General features: G+C 38.3%; 1 protein-coding gene across 1 annotated transcript in view; it reads left to right on the forward strand.

Annotated features, from left to right (window-relative positions):
• The window catches only part of ESRRG (estrogen related receptor gamma), a 373,003-nt gene that overhangs the window by 340,470 nt on the left and 12,923 nt on the right, over nucleotides 1–19,610 (forward strand). The window lies entirely within an intron of this gene.

The raw sequence follows: 19,610 nt of genomic DNA on the forward strand, positions 1-19,610 counted from the left end.
CAGAAGCTTGCTTGTGAGCACACCTACTTGCTTTGGGTTCCCCATTGTGTTGAGCTCCTGTTAAGGAACAAAGGGGAGGGTGATTTTGCAAACAAGAACGTGTAAACTTCAGGATAGTCACTGCATATTACTCATTCTTGGCATCAAAACTCTTGTTCTTTGGTGAGGGAAAATTGCGAAGAAATACTTGTGAGCTGCACACGGTGTTGATTCTACACGCCAGAGATTTAGGCAACTTAAAACGTACCATCAAGTAACAAATGGTTCTTCTTGCTATTTTGAAACAAAAGATGTTATTACCTGGTTTTACTAATTTTTATTCTCAAACTGGTGTAAGTCTGTAGCAGCTTTGTGAAAACAAGAGGTTTATTCCAGATTTAAAATGAAGACAACTGTGTTTTCTTAACACAGTTTGAGCTTCCTGGCGCTTTTATCAAAAGATCTCTTTACATTAACGTATTCCTGGACGTTTCATGCCTCAGTTGCTAGACTAATGCTGCCTCGGTCTCTTGCAAAAGTCTCCCCTGTTTCGGTAATCTCCAGAGACTTTGGAGTAAAAGCTGCCTGCAGAGGCTGTGTGCCTAAGAAGCTCAGTACCAGAACCTTATGTTCTGTTTAACCAATTTACACACTACCATGGTATGTTTAATTTGCTTTTTCATCAAATCAATAATGGGTCTAATTGGAAAAATTGGCAGAACTACATACAACCTAACTACCAATGTCAGTGTTTTCAGGAAATCAGAGATGTTGCACAGCTCTGCAAGTGACACCTGTGTTAGGGATGCACCTCTGTTACAAATGTGTACAGAAACAAACATTACTCAGGTGCAACATCTGTACCAATTGATCACTATGCTATCAGAATTAGTCTCCTGGTATTCAGCTCAGAGAATAAAATTTACATCTTAACGTATAACACTTATTCCAGCACATACGTGCACTACTAAAAATGGTACTATTCACTCCTGTTTGCAAGTGTGTATCTCTTTTTGTAGGCAAAGCCTAGCAATTCTTCTCCCTTAGCAAAATCCCAAACACTTGGGTTGGCTGCTTCTGTTAAGTTACATCCTTTCAAAGACGAGCTCATACAGGACTGGGTAATAAAATAGATTTTGTCCCTGGAGTTACATGTCTCAAATCCTGCCCTCACTTTCACAAGAAAAAGGGATTTTTGACCGTCTTTAGTGCTCCATAGAAAGTAGCCCGTGTGAAAATAAATAAACAAGTAAAGTTTGGCACTGTACAAGATTGGCAGGCTTTCACCAAGATGGTCCAGCAGTGTTGCAGGTGCGTTGGCTAGCAGTGTGAAGAAGTTTGTGTGGGAACTACCCAAAACTGTAGCACGTGCTCTCAGTTCCTCACTGCCACGAGTGCTCATTTAATGCGGCTGCTGTGAATGGAGCTGTGCTTTATGCAGAGAGTCTGGTCGTCATCCGTGGGGCTGGCAGCAAGATTCAGGCCAGGTGCGTCAACTGCAAGATGAGAACTGTAAAATATTAATTTTAAGAGGAAGAAATGTGGATTTCAACTTTATGTTCTTGTATAATTGCAGAGCTAGCGGGATTTTAAAATATGGCAAAGCCTTAGTCATTAGCATAGGGTAATCACCTTTGCTGTTTAAAAACAAAATAATAACAATAGAAAAGGTATTGTACATTGACACATGGAAATTTAATGCTTTTCAGAGAAATTTTGTAGGGATCTTTTATTATGTGGCTAATTACATATTTACATGTAATGGCACTAGCAGAGCCATTACAGTCCATTGGGTAAATAATATGCATTTTAAAAATCATTTATAAATATGTATTTATTTGATGGACCAGAACGGTTTTTTGAAGTCATTCTCATCCACTGAGTAAATAATATATGGATTGCTTTTAAAAATAAATATGTATTTCTCCAATAGACATTCCAGGCAATTGGGTAAATAATATGCATTTTTCAAATATTAAAAAAATACATACAAATGTATAGAAATCTGGCCTAAATATGTATCTCCCTGAGAGATCAAAATAACTTGAAAGGTGTCAGGCATAGCTTTGAAATTTCTGTTTTGAAATGTCAGTCTGTGTCACAACCTAGAGTTAATTAAATGTATTTTATGCATTTTCATACATACGGTATAATATCGATGTCTGTTTACAGTTTTATAACACTAGTGCACTTGACCCTCTTCCTCAGTGTTATAAAGTCAGCGCTATGTGGTTAAGATCCTAGTTTTACTTTGTGTTCATCTTAATACAATGCAAAACGCATCTATTCTGTGGGCAAAGTCCTGCATCCATAGAAATACCTGGGAAAAAAACTGGTCATCTTAGTAGAAGCCATCCGAAACTCTGTTATACTCCTCGATTTAAACTTCATCTTTTATGTTCTTCTGGTCTTTTTCTGACGATTGGCTAGTGGGCAAAGTATAAGAAAACATGAAACTTTCATTATGTGGGCTTGATTCAGAGCCTATTGATGTGAGCAGGACTCTCCACTGGCCTCAGAGAGCTTTAGTACAAGCCAGACATAAAGATGGGCCATAATCCGTAGAGACAGCCCAACACTAGAAGCTGAAGGCTAAGTCCCTTTCTTCACTCCGACACTGACTTACCGTATGACCTTGGGCAAATCATTTAACTTCCTCATTGTGAAACTGTGATTTATACCTCCAATTTTGGGAGTCCTTTGAGAGCTATAGATTTAAAACATTAAATATGATTCACAGCGTGCTAGGATTGAAAGATGTGAGCACAATGCATCACCAGTTTATTTCTTTTATATACTATGGGCTAGAGCTTATCTGTCCTTTTCTAAACATTTTAGTCAGTTTATCCCTTCATCCTTTTCATATACTTTTCAAGAACATTAAATATACTTTGTAGACTTTTTTTTTTGTGAAAATATTAGTTGTTGTTTTCAAACATTAAATGAACAAAATAGCACAGCAGCCCTGTGAATTAATATATATATCCATAGCTTGCACAGAAAGACTGTGAGACAGAAGGGGATTAAGTGATTCCAACAGAATCACACAGAAAGTCGGTGGCCGATTTGGGAGACTAAATTGGCTTTCTCATATTCTTTCTGTATATATGTACTTCACACTTCTTCTATGCCTCCAACATCATCTATGACATACTCCTGAAAACTGCTGATTTCAGTAAGTTAGTTAACTGTTTGACAAGGATGTATTTGGTAAGTGCCAGATATAAATGACATGTGCCCTGTGCAGTCAGGGTAGCTAAGTGGGATCCGTTGTCAATCTAATTGTTACTTTGATACTGAAGGAATGAAAATATAAATACATAGTGAGAATGTTTCAACTGGAGCTCTATTACAAATCCAATCACAGCAGCAGTGAATTACTACAAATGAGCTTTTGGAGCCATCGTTTGTGGCTCTTCCTGCACAAACATCACTGAGTTGGTGTTGATTTAGCCTTTTGATACCCAGCGTTGCCCAGAGACCCCAGCAAACATCATGTTTTGACAAAACACATGAGGAAATTCTCACCTTCTTCCTTCTCATATCACTGATAAGAGTAAAAAAAGTACATAAGGAAAGCCACAGTGAGTGGCTGGTCACCATAAAGAAGGAAACAGGCATTTGAAAGCAAATCATGGGACAAGAAGAAAGCAAAGCCAAAAAACAATCTAGCAGTATTAGCATATTAAAATTACATTTCAGGTCTCTTTGATGGCACATCCAAACAAAGCACAACCATGCTTTCTGTGTAATTTCCAAAACTGCTCACAAGTGGGTCCAAATACCAGATGGTAGAGCCCAACATTTTATGGTTGCAAGAATGTAGAACATAGGGTAAGGAACGCAAGAGAAAGCCCAACTCTCATGTTGTAATCAAAGTAAGGCTTTCCAGAGCACCAAGAGCTGGATAGTGAAAAAAGCAGGTAGGTAAATTGTGTGCACCAGTTAAGGACAGGACGTCACTGGTGACGCTTTCAGTTGACCTACTGGTGCCCAAAAGGAATAAGAGGGTCTGACAGGAGAATGAAAAGAAAGGGAAGGCTGAAAGCAACGGTGAGAGAAACGTGGTTTTGTGAAGTACCTCTGAGCATACCTAGTGCTTCTTTTGTGAAGCACATGAGTAACGGAGATATTATTGACTGCCTGCCTAGTCATTATCAGTCACCAGTTTGCTGAGACATAGCAGCGGGAGTAGCTCATCGTTTTGAACATGGAGGAAGAGAAAGGAGGTGATGATATGAAAGATCAGCCGAGGAAGGGTATCTGTGCATTATAGGACGGGAGACTTGAAAGAAAATGTGAAGGCGCTGAGGGGTAAGATGGCACAACTGTAAAAGAAAGAGTTTGTAGCATAGTCACTCTGTGGCCATGTTGAATATGACTGTTAAATTCTCTGTATAATTAAAATAGATAGGAGCATTCATACATTTTGTTGCAAATTGATACGATCTTCTTTGTCAGTGATCTGAATAAGATTGTACTATAGTTTTTAATTTAGGGGATTAAGAAGCACAATTAAAATATCATGAAAAAGATCGTAATCTAAACCTCTGGGTTTTTTTTCTTATCCCTGCCAAGTTGATAACAAGAGCCGGTATATGTAACAATTACCTCCACTACTGTAAATTTACTCTAGTTTGTGGGCTGAAGTGTTAATAAATACCTTGCAGTATTCCAGAGGGAGAAGCTTTCCATCTAATTAATAAAACTGGGAAGAATACCCAGGACACTGAACCATATCTTTCTTATTAGTGTTGGCTTCTACAAAGGAGAATCCCTGAATCTCAACACATTAGTAAATGTCATACTCCTGGGCTGCACAGAGACCTCTTGAAAAACTGCTGATTTGCTGTGGAAAAAAAATCACCATAGACTTCAGAAACAATTCAGCTAGGGAATACCAAGTGTAGAAAATCAGTGTAAAGCATGGCGTGCATTATAGCAACTACAGATTTGTGCCACGTTTGGTGAATCTTGAAGGAGAAAACATATAATTATACTCCCATTTCCCTTCCATTTTTGGTCTGTACTTATGCTGGTATGTTTCTCTGTATCCAAGTACGGTCTTATTGCAGTTCATTTTTTTAGAGACTTAGCAAAACTTCTCATTTATGTGTTCTCTAAAACAGGTTCCTTAAAAACACTTTATGCTGATATGCAAGCTGCATGTAACTGTTTATTAAATTAAAAAAAAAAAAGGATCACTTGAAGAAGGAAGATGTTTAAGCCCAATACTGAAATTAAAGTCTTTCACAAAATATGTAATGCTGATTCCCTTTTCCTTTGCAGTAATCTGTATTTGGTAAAAATAAACATTGTCTCACTATGCCTGAGCCAGTTCTGTTTCAAGGCAGTTTGCAGTAAACCACAAATTAACAGCCTAACTTCCTGACCAGCACATAATTCTTTGCTGTACATAATTAAAATCATAGCGGTATCCTTAAATTATGGAGTACTGAAATGCATTCTCTGATAGACTGGAAATTTACCAAATAGAGTAAAAATTCATACAGTTATTTTGTAGAATAAAATTTTTAGGGTGGTTTATATCTTTCTTACGTTATTATCATTATTTTTATTAGACTGATGTAGCAAACTAGTATTACTGCCTCCGATAGAAATAACATCTTTGCTTTTACTTGTTACTTGAAGTTTTTGCTCTCAAAAATGCTCATGCTGAGTATATTCGTTATCTGCTTTTCATCCTACTGATAGGAATGATTGAGAAGATAAAAAGAGGTAAAGCTACAGAGGTTATCCATGAGGTTGTTGCTAATTTGGGTAGATATGAGTCAACTACATGGGAAGGGGAGGACGTAAAAGATCTGGCAGTCTTTTTGTCTGTGTCCAGTCTTCTTAATTTTCATAGTCCATGCTTTAGCTGAGGTCTTCACTGAATTCTGGTAATTTATTAGAGCATAAGAAGGCGATTTAAAATGCTGTCCAGGAATCAGAATCTAGCAACGTCTGTAGAGTCTAGTATTTCAGATGTTCTAGTGTACTATATATGCTTAAAGCTTTCGATTTGGATTTGGTTTGTTTTTTTTTTTTTCCCATTAAGAATGTTTATGATGCTTCCTCATACGCTGCAAGGAATAGATCAATTCACACCATGTACAGTGAATACCCGCCATACGCGCAGTTTCAATAAAGCATGTTAACAGCAGATACTGGTCCTTAAAAGACCATATATCAAGCATCCTCAGCATTATGCTGGAAGAACCTGAATCACACGTTCCCTTGCCTGTCTTCACTTGCAGCTTTGTTGACCAGTGACCCTTTGTGACTCTGTTCCCTGTTTCAGGAAATACTTCTCTGATCTGACCTGGGTGGTTAAATTATTACTTTGTCCTTCAGCAAGATGTTATTTTTGTATTAAAAAAAATTACATCTTTAATAAACAAAGAATACAGGTTAATGAGCAGGTGATCCTTATTCATTTCAGTAGCTTTTAGAATACCCTGAGTTTGCTTAGTACAAATGTATGCATACACAGGCTTATGCAAACACACATTTATACATATACCTTGCTGCTTTTATGTATGTGATAACAGTGTGGCTTTTCCATATCCATTATTTTCATCTTCCTACAGTAGCAGCTCCAGAGTGAGAGTTCAATTGCTGTGATTTTGAATTTTTTTGCCTGGGGCACATCTCTCTAAGCTCTTCTGTTCTGAACTGTAATTGTAGGAGTAGGCTCCAAACACCTCAAAGAAAGGCAACCCAAATTCTGAGGATTCAGTTTTTAGGAAACTAGGAACTGAATGCTATGGGTCATCAAAATATACTTTACTGTCTTCAGCAGTGATCAGCCTTGGGGGAAAAGACATGGACCCCATAGTAGGCAGAAGCCTCAGGAAAAGTTTTTCTACTTCCTTATGCTTAGACATTAGACTGAATAAGGAAGAAAAATGTTCTGTCCTTTTAATTTGCATTTGGAGTATTATACCGGCAGCTATTCTGGCTGCCTATGTAAGCATCAGCTCCCTCTCTTAAGTTCTTGGATTCAATGACATCCTTTGGCAAGGAGTTCCCCAGTCCAGCTACTCTGTGAATGAAGTTTCCCTCCTTCCTTCTGTTTTGAATTTCCTGCGTTTCACTGTAATGACACTTGGTCTGTGTTATGAGATAGGGAGAATAAAAGCTTTAGGCATATTTTTAATACCATTAATTTATATATACTTTTATTGCATTCTCCAATACATCACTATTTTGAGCAAAACAATTACTTCTGAGTTTCTTTTCATAAGAATTTTCCCAGATATGTTGTTCTGCTTTACTTTGTCTGAACCTCCTCTAAATCTGTCATATTTTCTTTGGAAAGGGCCGAGCCATTCTGTCGTTAATGTTGGACATCAGAGAGTACTGTTGATATTTTCCTTTTAACTTTTCTTGTTTTCTGAGGTGTTTTTAGCCTCAGCAATGAGCATGGCATCAGCTTCACAACCAACCTTTGGCTACTGGAAGGGGTAGTAATAGATGCCGTTTTCAAGCTAATGTTTTCACACTCTTCCCTGGACTCTTTCAGAGTTGGTCAGAATGCTGCAGCTCTCCATCCCTTTTTCTCACCTAGAGATCATTTAGTCAGCCTTGTCTCACTCTGGAGGGACTAACAATACATACTTGGAAGGCCCTCTGTCTTAAATTAAAGAGGGCATTGATGGAGGTCACCTCCATAAAGTACATTCTGGTGATGCAGGTACCAAGATCATATATAATCCCCTTGTTCCTTTAACTTGCCCTGAATTTTGAGAAGTATTTTCATTTTCAAACTGAAAATAAAATTATGTAGGACAATGTTGCATGAAATTGCATCTCCGGTGCTGCCTCCAGCGAAAGCCTGTCATCTAACTTCACCTCTGTGCATCTGCTCAGGATAATGCATTTGGAAATCAGGGATGTTTTCCTTTTTTCAGTCTCGGAAGCACGTGACCTGGATTCACTTTTAAGAACATGATTTGCAAACTTCTTGACTACAATTCTTCATTTGGAGGAGGAGTTGATTTGTCCGTATAGATCCTCTTTGTCAAATTTAATAGATGGCTAAAGTGACCCCTTGCCTTCCACAGAAAAATGCGTAGCCCTTAAAAAATACATCATTTTTTTGGAGAAGTACGACAGGCTTTTACGTCTTTAAGAAACCAAACAAATTCCAAACTGAATAAGAGAGAGAGAGAAGGTTGCCTTTCTGCAAGCCGCCAGCTTTCCCAAGTGTCTCATCCTCTCCCCTCTGTCATCCTGAGGCAATGTGCCTGCATTTGTGTGTAGATTTATAGTTTATCTTTATCTATGGCTTCATCTGTAGGTAGCTATTATAGCCGCCTTGCCTGGATATTGTTTGGGCCTGATAGATCTGTCTGTAGTTCATCAAAGGGGAGCTGAGTGGCTAAAAGCCATTGGGTCCAGCTGAGGATGAAATACGAGCCATCAGCCTTGGTAATGGCTGTAAAATTTCATAATTACACGGCCTTTATTACATTGCATAATGATCCTGAAGCAGTATGGAACAATTAATTAAGATTTTCAACCGTGGCTCTTTCAGAAATTAAAAGGTGCTAGTGGCTGAGAAATGGGGAAGTGTCTTGTCCTAAAAGCATTAGGGATGCTTAAGAAGTACTTCCTGGGTACTTAAAAAAAAAAAAAAAAAAAAAAAGGAAAGAAAAGAAAAAGAAGTGAAGAAAAAAGACAAGGAAAAGAAGATCAACTAGTCAAGCAGCTAATGTCAGAGTAACGTTTTTGTACTTTACTGCTAATTCTTAATGTCAAAGCTGGTTCTAAAACTCCTGCAATAGTCACTGCCATAAAGCCGTTCCTTTTCTGTTCTGTAAAAATTTTCAAGCCTTTTTTCCCCCGTGTTCTGTTCTAGCCATTTGTCACATTTATAGAAGTTGAGCTCTGCACATTATTAAATAAATGCATGCCATGACTTAGGAGGGTCACTTAGCTGCGTATTGGGGTGTACTGTGGGGTGTACTGACCAAGGATTTTCTCTTACGCACTTTCTCGTGTCTGAGGCCATTGAAATTCTTTGAAGATCTCTGCAGTTTGACAGACATCCCCAAGGAAGACTTTTTTTTTCTTTACTGTTTTGATATTTTTCTGCCTTTCTTTTCTTCTTTGTAAATGCAGCATGTCAGATGTAATATAATATTTTCCATGAGATTGACCTCAGACCTGATCAGAAGTAATTAGATTCCTAAGGCACTGCAAAGGTGTCTCACAGGTTTCTGATGTTCATACTGAAAGAAAAAGTGTTTGGATATGCGCAAGGAATACTCGGGGAGAAACAGGAGGCCTGAACCTGTGCATATACACATTACTTGTTGCGATCAGTCGCTGGGTGCAATTCTGAAGGCCAGCAAATTGTGATCCAGATGGGGTGTGGAGTACTCACTGTGCCAGTGGTAGTAAAACTGATGAAAAGGCAGCAAAAATAATCTCGGCATTCTCCACACACTGTCAAAACTTTCAGGTCCTATGGGAAGGAATCTCCTTTTTACTACACGCTTTTTTTTCCCCTCAAACTATTTTGATTCATACAAACTCTCGATATAACTCTTAGATAGGATGAGCATTAAGTATTATTGTTTTTAAATTGACCAGTCATCATGTAAGGTCCTATCGTTCTAAATATTTTATGAGAAGCTACGGTTTCCCCGAGGCATCTCTAATAATAAACTTTCTGCAGAAAATTTAGAAAGGATTATGCGTTTCAAGGAGGAGCCGGCTGCTTGAAGTAAATTCTCTTGTTGAGTCATTTATTCCCTTAATAGGAATTTTCTGATCTGCTGTCATTCTTGTTCACACACTGGGTGTCACTGCCTCTAAAACACTTGTCATTCTTTAATGGAAACAAAATAGTCATTGCAGTCAGAGCCGCAATGTCATTCCACTACCCCTTGCTGCGTCGGCAATAGTGAAAATGACAGAGCGGCTCTCAGTAGGGGTAATTAAAATGTAAATATTGATATTTTATTATTTGAAATTACTTTCCAGTGCGACATTTAATATCTCTCCATCTGTGCGGCTCTGTTTAGCGGTCACTTTAGTGCAGCTCTGGGATGCCAAGCGGCGGCTTGATCCCCGTTATGTCAAAATGCTTGTTGCTGCTTAATTTTGATATCTAATTAAGTGGAAAAGTACAGTCCACACTGTAATCCATGGCATCTTAACCAGCTGCTTGGGTATATTTAGAATTAATCTCCACTATGGAATCATCCTAATGTATGCAATTAAGAGTCTGCCGATGGCTAATTAGGTGTATTAGAATCAGGCAGCTTCCTTTTTTTTTTCTTTCTTTTTTTCTCTCTTTTTTTTTTTTTTTCTGTGTGTGGACTGTTGTAGACTTAAGACACAGCCCCCAGAGATGACCTTAATGATACATATACACTCAACTAGGTAATCTAGAAATTTCACATTCATGTAGCAGAATATGTGTGACTCTCTTTCCCCAAACTGGGGAGACTATAAACATCATATGAATTTTTTGGCATCTGCAGCACATTAAGAAAATCAACTAACCAGTAGAAAAGTTTTAAAAATTGGGAAGCAGAAGGTAGATGTGTAGGACAGTGTTCTGACCTGTCCTTTTCCTACCAGAAGGTGAAAGGGTATTTTTATCCAAAATTTTGTACCCTAAAGTTTTTGGTTTAGCTATGGAAAGAGATTTTAGTTAGCTCAGCATATACAGGGTTAACACAGATATGTTGATTGGATAGTAAGCATGGTTGTCTCCATATGTTAATACATTCCAGTATTGGATTCGTATTATTAACGTGACTGGGGAATTCCTGGAAACCTGACTTTGTCTGATGGAAAGATGGAGGGAGCAGGCATTGCCGCAGCTCTCAGTGAGGAAAGGACGGGTGGCTTCCCCAGTGACCCAGCACTCTGTGAGGAAAAGCGCTCTCAAAGCAGACCCGTAGAGGTTATTAATAAAAGGCAGCACATATTAAATGCACGAGAAATCCCTCCTTTCTGTGAAAAAAAAACAAAAAAAAACAAAACAACCAAATGATATAAAATAATCCAACAAACTTGGTTTTGAAGCGTAATGTGTGCCAGGCTGAAGAAGCTTGAACTCTAAATTTCTTGATATTCCCAGTCTGTGTGTGCAATTGTTTGGAGGCTGATGCGTACAACGATTGAAGCGAGCAGCACCTGACCTAATGCTGATTGCCATTATTAGTTTACTTAGGTTCCTGTCTCAAGTTCATGGTGGTTTTTTATTTTGTTTAGTTCAGTAAAAATAAGAAAAAAAAAAGGGGGGGGGGGGGAAGGGTGGACTCTTTTTGTTTAATTATGTGTGCTTGTAGTTTCATTTCTGCTAGCTTAACTCTTTGAAGGATCTAGATAAGGCATACCACACACAGGATATTCATGTATAGCGATGGCTCTTCTAAGCTGAACTGTGTTACCATATTCCGGATTGGACGTTGAGAGCCCTATTCCTGATACTTGTTGTTTTTCATCTACAGTCACTTTAGGAATGATAGAATGTAGTTTTTATTTTTTCACCCAGAAATCTGGCTTTAGCATACCCATACTTGAATACATACGTCCACAACAGATTGAAGGAAAATTTGTGTGAAATCAATATTTATGTTGAAAATATGATTGGCCTTTTTTTATATAGGCTCAGTGAAAGAAAACAATCAGGGATACAATCCTGCTCCATTTTCTCCCGTGCAAATCTCTGGGCACACAGGTGATACCTCAAAATAGGCCATACATTTTAAAAAGCAAATTTCATATAAAATGCTGTACCCCAGTGGCAGACTTTTCAAGTCAAGGGGCAAAGATGGTTTTAGGAGCCCTCCATGTGATGTCGTCTGCCTCTGCTATCTTCAATAAGAGGACCAAAAAAAACCCCCATAGTCTAACCAAACCGTGTTCGAAGGTTGCAATTTAAAGAACTGCAATAGTTAACTTTAAATGAGCAGATCAGATCACATATGTAGTGCATTAAAAAGATCACCCTCAGGAATCTGCAAGTTCATATTGCTGACCTTAAGGAGACCTACAGTTACATTGGGCCATATCGGACTGCTAGCCTGAATTTTAAAACTTTTTCATTGTCCGTATCTTAGAATTCAAAACCTCACTGCAGAGAAGGTAAGGCAGGAGTGCCAACAGTCAAACGTACAGAAAACAAAAAAAAAAAAAGCAAGCCGCTAACTACTTATCAGGTCTTCCTCTGTTCTCAGAGCATCTGGTGATAAATCAAAATGTAAGTATTTGGCCTGGCTTCTTTTTAATATAAGGTTGGTACGAGTTTGCAGCAAAGCTATTTAAAATTGTGGAAGTTCCAGTGGTAAAACCAGCCCAAAGGGAAAATCAAGTGTTAATCTGTTTAAATCTATTGTCTTATGTTGTCCTTTTTCTCGGTGAATACTGAAATAATAAGGTGTGAAATGAAAATTAATGGAAATAAAGAGTACAGTGCTTCAAACCACATGTTTCCAGAGATGCCGTTATAAAGTACTCCATACTTTACATACATGGAGGTCTTACCAAATCTATCCTGAAGCAAGGGTGACTCACCAGTTTTTTTCATCTTTAATGTTTCACTGCGGAGTATTAGCAACTGAGGGCAGTTACGTGAAGTCAGGGAGACATCCTTAATCAGTCACATTTTCTAGCTCCTTTCCATACTATTGCTAAAGAAGCAGCTCACAAGAACTTGTGCTGTAACTAGAAATAAGAAATTCAAAAGTAGCTGCCTAGAAATATTTGGGTGGTTAGAGAGGGGTGTCTGATTAAAGTACTGAAATCAATTTGAACTATAGTGAGTTACATCTTATCCTGGGAAGAAATGACAAGCTTAAATTGCTCCTGCTTAGTGTTATCATGTAAGGTTTCACAGGGTAAAAGACAAACCAGAAATATTTCTAACTGGTATTTAAATTACATTAACACCTTTTTGTATAGCTTGAGTGAAAGGTCACGCTAGACAAGCAGCATCTCCACTGTTTGTAAATGTCTAATTTGCTGCTTTTAAATTGCTGTGAACTTCACTTACTTAGTCCTGCTGAATGAATCCAGTGTTGCAAATACTTCTGACAAGCGAATATTTGCTTAGTGAGAATCCATTGTTCGTAACGGATTGAGAGGGACATGCAGTGTGAATGCATTTTTATTGCCGTGCCATCTCTCCGCTGTTGTTTCAGTGAGATGAAAGTAGCGTTGTGATAAAAGTGATGGGTTTCTTAGTGCTCTGTGTGGCATTTCCCGTCTTACTGGTAGGTGTTAGTGAAAAAGTGCTTATCGTAGGCGTTTTTTCATGTTACGAAATATATTTAAAAATGTATATTTTATAAGAACATGGACAGCAAGGGTTAGGAATACAAACACACTTAAGTAAAACCCGAGAAAGTGCACAGGCTTGGCTGAAGGCATCCCAGCGCTCTCCGAGTGCATTTTGCTTTTTGTACTTGAGTCAGAGTAATTCTTGGGCACCTCTGTGTATGCAATCTGATCTTCCCTCTCCTGTGGCCGCACAGCTAACAGATGGCAGTCACAACTCGTAGCGTCGAGAGTGCCGCTCACAACAGAGCCCCGGTGCTGCTTTTGCAGTGCTCTGCTATAGGGACAGAAGGAGATGCTGTACAGCAAAGCATCACTCGGGAAAGGCAGTGGGTTTACTGTATGAAAGTTGTTGGATGAAACTGATTTCTAAACATAACTTTAATTGTAGCACATCAGTTCTAAAAATCTTGGAAGCTGAATCCAGCAAATAGCGTAAGTTGGAGGCTTTGGCTTTGTTTCCGGTCAGTTGTAGTTTGTGCTTCGGGACCTGGTTTGTGATTTTCAAGTTTGGGCAAATAAAAACAAAAAACAAAAACAAACAAACAAACAAACAAAAAAAACCCCAAAAACCAAAAAGTTTCATGAGCTGATAAGTTTCACATGAAAATCCTCAGTCATACTTAAATTTCAGCTTGCTGTGGCATCACATGCAGTTATTAGCCCTTTGACCAGGGGGTCCGTGAGCAAATGGGTATGAAAAAAAAGAAACAAACCCAAGAAAAAAAAAAAACTGAAATAACGGGTTTGCCCAGGCATAATGAGTTGTATCTGTTTCTGTTCCAGCTTTCACCAAATTTCATCCATAATCTGTGAAATATGTTTGGTGATTAGTGAGAGCACTCTCCTTCTGTTTAATGGTTTTCGTAACAGCTGAAATGTTAAATGTTTGTGGGTCTTGATATGTATTTTTAGACTACAGGGTATTTTGAAATGCAATTAAATCCATTTTTTATTGGATTAATATAATAAAAAGGATCTCTTAATTCAGATCTATGTGGGAGATTCAGCTCTAGATGTACCCTAAAAAAAAGAATCATGCCATCCTCTTCCTTGGATTTCTGAGAGAATAATATTAAGTGGCAGTCAGGCTATGAAGGTTTCCTTCAGCAAATATCGTGATCACATCTAGAAAACATTATGTAGCCCCAGCAGAAATTTCACTGCTGAAATTTCCCTGGCCTTTGTTTACATCCCTGGAAGCCAGCTGAAGTTGTACGATGGATCCGGGCAAGCGCTGAGTGCTTGCCAGGAAGGGAGAGGAGGGCAGAGTGACAGCTGTACGTCCAAGAGCGCACTGGACCCGAGTCTGATCTTGAAATGGAATGGAATTTCTTTACATTCACTCCTGTGCGGCCGGGATAAGCCTTTGGCCCACTGTTTGTCATTTGACCATGACCTCCCATACTCTCTAAATAAAGTAATCTGGGCTGAAAGAAAAGGTTTTTTTAAAAGTGTTTACCATATCGGTTTGTTCTTTTGACAGTGGTGACTATACATCATTTTTTGAAATAAGGAAATTGCACTGGAAACATCAGTACCTATAAAACATTTAGAAGGAAGTTAATCTATCAAAATTAAGTGTAAATAATTTAAAAATCCAACTCTGATATTTCAACTGTGTAAATATATTGAATCTGCAACACACTAGTGAACATGTCATTTTCAAGCACAGCTTTGATTACACAAAATGTAAATGAAGATATTTGAAGTACAAACCAGGGCAAGCAAGAGGAATATTTTACTCATAAAACTAACAATCACAAAAACAGCTGGTAAAATAAATGGGAGTTGATTATCAGAAAAAGCAAGCAACTCTCAGATTTGCCAGCAATTTCATACCTGGTTTGATCAAATATTTGCATTTCTAAAGAATTAACAGAGAGGAAGGGAAGTTCATGCCCTGCAAAGTGAAATAAACTAGGATTCAAGGCAGAGTAGCCTGATTTAGGCCTCGCATCAAGTGTTTATGGCTGAAATTAATAGTAAGGATAAGTCCAGCCACTGTCTGGTTTTGTCCAGTCGTTCTCGGAGTGCTGTGTGCGAGGCACAGATCTTGCTTTGGCACTTGACCATCTGCAGCTGCTTCACTCTAGCCCCTAGTGAGTTAGTGTCCACGAAGTCCATCTTAATGAAGTAGAGGAAAGGGTCTTCAGGAATATAAAAGATTTACCCTGCTTAGCATGGAGCTGTGTGCAATGTGAAATAGAGAGCAAGTAGTGCACGTGCTGCTATTCGAAAAGATCTGTGGTTTAAGCAGCCCCTCTGAACTGTGTTTGGAGCTGGCTTGGAGTGCTGAGCGCTGCAGAGCGCAGTCAGCTCGCTGTCGGTTGTTCCTATAATAAAAATGCCGAGGCCTTTTTACCTATTTTTTTCTGCTTCCTTTGAGCTTTGGGTTTACTGGTATGCAAAAGGAAAAAACAACAAGCATATGTTCGGTTGCTCAATCAACCTTTTCTCAATCCACACTCGGTGATCTCAGTGAGTCATTACGGCATAATTACAATTTGAGTGTGATACACTGTTTGTAGAAAAGTATCTATTTTTAGCTGAAGAAACACTACAGTCCCTGAAAGGAGGAGAAAGAAAGAAAAAAAGGAAGGAAGAAAATCTGTAACCAGCAAATCAATGCTATTGTTAACTGATATTACGAGACACCCTGTAGATTTACAATGCTTGCATTCAGCCACATAAAAGCCGCCCTGAAAAGAATGCCTACCAGGGGTTAAATTCATATGCCTGCGCTGCAGCCTATTTCTGTCAACACTCAGCTCAGGAAATAAACATTTATGCTTTCTGAAATGAAAGTGTATTTTTGAAGACTAGCCGTCAGATATTTTTTGCCCTTCACACTTTCAAATGCTTAGCCTTTTTTGTAAGTTGACTGCAAAGTGCATCAGTTTTCTAGGCAAAAAGAAAAAAAAACAAACTTGACAAGCGCCTATGGCATCATTGTCAAGCACACGAGCGTCTAGTAGAAGATGGCAGGAGGGTTGGCACAAAACATGCTTCCTTCAAGCTTCTTACCTCAGGGGTACCTGACTCTTGAGAAGCCTTTCAATCCTTCCAAATGACGTTATTGCAGACTGTCATCTGGTTTATTTGGAGTGTGCTGTATCGCAGATAAACATGCTATTTAACTGCAGGTCAAGGTACAGAGTCATTCTGCTAGCAAATGCCTGAGCTACATTAAATGGCATTGACTTGGGGAGGGAGATGGAGAGAGATCAAAGTTGTCAACAGTATGGTACATGCCAAGGGGGGAAAAAGGTACACAACATTGTATTTTAAAAAGCCATTATGCATTTCTACATTTAAAACAATGACCTGCAAGACTCTTAAGGATTAAGGAGCCACACAATGCACGACAAAGTTCAAAACCACACTGTCATGCAGCACCTCCGGGCACTTCGGAAAGAGCTTACAGTAGTGACTGGGAAGGCTACCACCGGTCCAGAGAGCTGGAAGTGTATTTACGTCTAATTTGGACACTTTTTTTTAAGTAGTTACATTTGAAAATAGAGCATGGCCGCTTGTCGCAGAACATGGCTGGTCATCAGGATTCGTGTAACAAAAGCTCAGAGAATCAGAACACAGTTTGGCATGCAATAAGTATAACCTCCTCCAAACAATTAAAAATAAATCTCAGCATGTAAATGCATATGCTTATGTAATCTATTCTTTTAACTGTGACTTGCTGAACAGCTATTAAAAGGGCATTGGTGTGATACAAGAGACATGCTGGATGCTTTCACATTTTCTGAAAAATCAAAAAAAAGCACAAAACCAGATTAATTACGACTTGATGCAGCTTTACATTCCCACAAGGGATGCCTTTAAAAGTTAAAACATGCTTTCACTGAGCAGGCTTTCAAGGGAAAGTTACTTCGATCAGGAAGAAAATAATCGTGTTTATTTGATTTATTATTGGAGAGCAGAACAGTGCGGTTTATATTTGCCAGTTTTTCTATAATGTAAAAAAAACTTTTGATTTTTTATGTTTCATATAAAAACAATTAGTATATTTACTGCACCAGAAGGCAGATTTTTCAAGAGTGCAGTACAATAAATTATAGGCAACATCTCATTTTTCCCCCTCACAGGGCATATGTAATTTCCTTTGACTGTGGCATACAATAAATGTTATTGAAACATAGCATTATTTATTAAAAAAAACAAACAAACAAACAACAAACCTGTACTAAAATAGGTAAGTAAATAAAAGAAGGTAGTTGTGAGTTTTCAGAAGAAAAAAGAATAGAGAGAAATTGCAGGTAAAACTTTTTTTTAATCAAAGCTGACTTTATTGCTTTTGGCTTAATTAAACTCTTCAGAAGTGTGCGAAACATTGTTATACCTGAAAAATTGTTAATTTGTAAATCACAGGGACAAAAGGGCTCCACTGCAACTTTAAAGTTTCTATGCACGTAAATGTCAATAGAGTGCCTTCTCCATCATCAGCACTAAATTCACATTGATGCCTCTTTTCTTCTCTGTATTGATCCTTCCATGAGAACGTAGATTTGTATCTGTTAATTAATGCGTCCTGAAACAGCGTTTGTATTAATCAGGCAGATAAGAAAAATTGGATGCCTGCACCCTCATGACAACCGTAAAAGTGCTGGCCCTGATAAAATCGTGGATGGACCTCAATAAAAAAGTTCCTCCTTCCACTCAATAAACTAATCATCCTGCTTTTAATTATTCGGCAGAAAGATGTGTGGAGATTGGAGAATGTGTAAATCTATTTACTAACAGCAGTGTCTGGGAGGGAGAATGGGGCTGTCACAGGACGGTGCTGCAGGCTACGTTCTCTGTCCATCTGCTACTGCAGAAAAACTGGTTCTTGAAAGACGGGAAGGAACAGAAATGTTGAGGCTAATTGAAATCATGAATTCCTCCCTATAACCTTTCAAATGATTATTTCTTCTCCATTTCTCTCTTTTTTTGTTGTTTTGTTTTTCTAATCGCAGATGTGTTATTTTCCATTGTCACCTCTTTAAGGGTTTTCTGATGTTGTTGGCTCGTTTTTTGTTGGGTTTTTTTGAAGGCAGAGAGCTACAGTTCTATCACAAAACTCAAGACACTAAGAGAAAATGAAAACAAATAAGGAGGGGAGAAAAATGAGAGAGAGAGAGCATGCAGCCAGTTTTATGTTTCATTTTTTATGGATGCCTGGTGGTTTGGATGTGGGGTTTCCTTTTTTATTGTATTAGTTTTGCTGCTAAGTGCTTATAGAGAAAATCTTGTTTGGAGTAGATGCCTTGCAGATTTGCTAGTTTATGATATATTCCTGCTTGACTGTAACTCTCGACTTTCAAAACAGAAAAATGCATTTAAGTGTAATTGAACGCCAAAAAGAATGTTCTTACAGCGGGAACCCTGTCAAAGGACATGTAAGCAGCTCCATAAACAACTAAATGAAAGCCGCAGACATGTCTTAAGACCCTTTAAGAAAAGCTTGACTAATCCCCTTTGATGATTTTATTAAGTACTTGTTGTTGATGGTGCCAACTGGCAAACTACTGCATTTCACCAACAGGCCAGGAAAATCGCTTCCCCTCCTATATTGTTTTGTAGCTCCTAATGTGATTGGGATATTAGCAGTTTGATATAATAAATTAACACGTACTGTGAACAAGAGTCTGAAAAGGTAAGACAGTAAAGATGTTTGCCCTTAGTGATCCTATTAGGAAAGACAGCAGGGGAAAAAAAAAAAAAGAGCAAAAGTTAAATTCATTAAGAGGAATTTATTAAATTTTTAGTTGTCCTCAGAAGAAGGATGGTGCGGCTGCTATTCAGTTGGCACTTTAATATGCCACCCTGTTATTTCAGCAAGTGTAGTAGAGGCAGGAGTAATTAGCATCTTTTCTGAGGAGGGTAGGTGTTACTTCTCTTTCCCCTGAGGTTAAAGTTCAAAGAGAATTTTCCTCTTTGTGATAAACACCTTAATTCTATTAAAACATCACATCTTCCCTTTTAAAAAAGTTGGGTGTTTTTCTCTCCTAAATTATCCTTCTCGGTTTGTGGTAATGATGACAGAGTCATCAGATCCCTGTTCCACAGCATCAGGTTTTAGAACTAAGCATGAGTATTTCAGAACAAAGAAAACATCATACAAATCGCAGACTATCACTGCAATACTCCCCAAATTAATATGATTCTTACAGAAAGAGCCTGCAAATTCCAACTTGTTTGTAACTTCATATGCTGATTAGAAAACCTTTGATTTTATATTGATTTACATTCCTGTAGTATGATGGGGAGGAGAGGCACAAAAGCAGAAGGGAGAGTAACAGTGTACGTATGTGTTTTATCACAATGTA

Source organism: Vanellus vanellus, assembly GCF_965231255.1.
Source record: "Vanellus vanellus genome assembly, chromosome: 3".
Classification (NCBI taxonomy): Eukaryota; Metazoa; Chordata; class Aves; order Charadriiformes; family Charadriidae; genus Vanellus; species Vanellus vanellus.